Here is a 470-nt window from a genome sequence, read left to right on the forward strand (position 1 = left end):
GTGAGTTTGGTATTAAAACCAGTTAAAGGCTCTGTTTCCACAGCTGTCAAAGTAAACACAGACCTGGACCTTTCCTGTGACCACACCACAGCTGGACAAGCCTCGAAAGTTGTTCACATGAAATGAACAACTGGACACACGTTCACATGTAAAGACGTTTGCTAGAAACGCCGTCATGTCTCAAGAAGTTGTTCAAAAGCACATGCTTGACCTCTGACCTGTGCCGACATATTTACACTGAGGTCCGTACGCACGAGCACGCACAGCTGTGAGACTATTTCAAGTGTTTATAGGCGAGCTGAGTCTGACAGACTTCATTTACACAGAACAGAGAAGATCTGATCTGTGTCAGCGGCTCATCTGATAGATGGATGGATGGATGGATGGATGGATGGATGGATGGATGGATGGATGGATGGATGGATGGATGGATGGATGGATAGATAGATAGATAGATAGATGGATAGATA

Source organism: Nematolebias whitei, chromosome 17 (genome assembly GCF_014905685.2).
Source record: "Nematolebias whitei isolate Nwh7 chromosome 17, NemWhi1, whole genome shotgun sequence".
Taxonomy (NCBI): domain Eukaryota; kingdom Metazoa; phylum Chordata; class Actinopteri; order Cyprinodontiformes; family Rivulidae; genus Nematolebias; species Nematolebias whitei.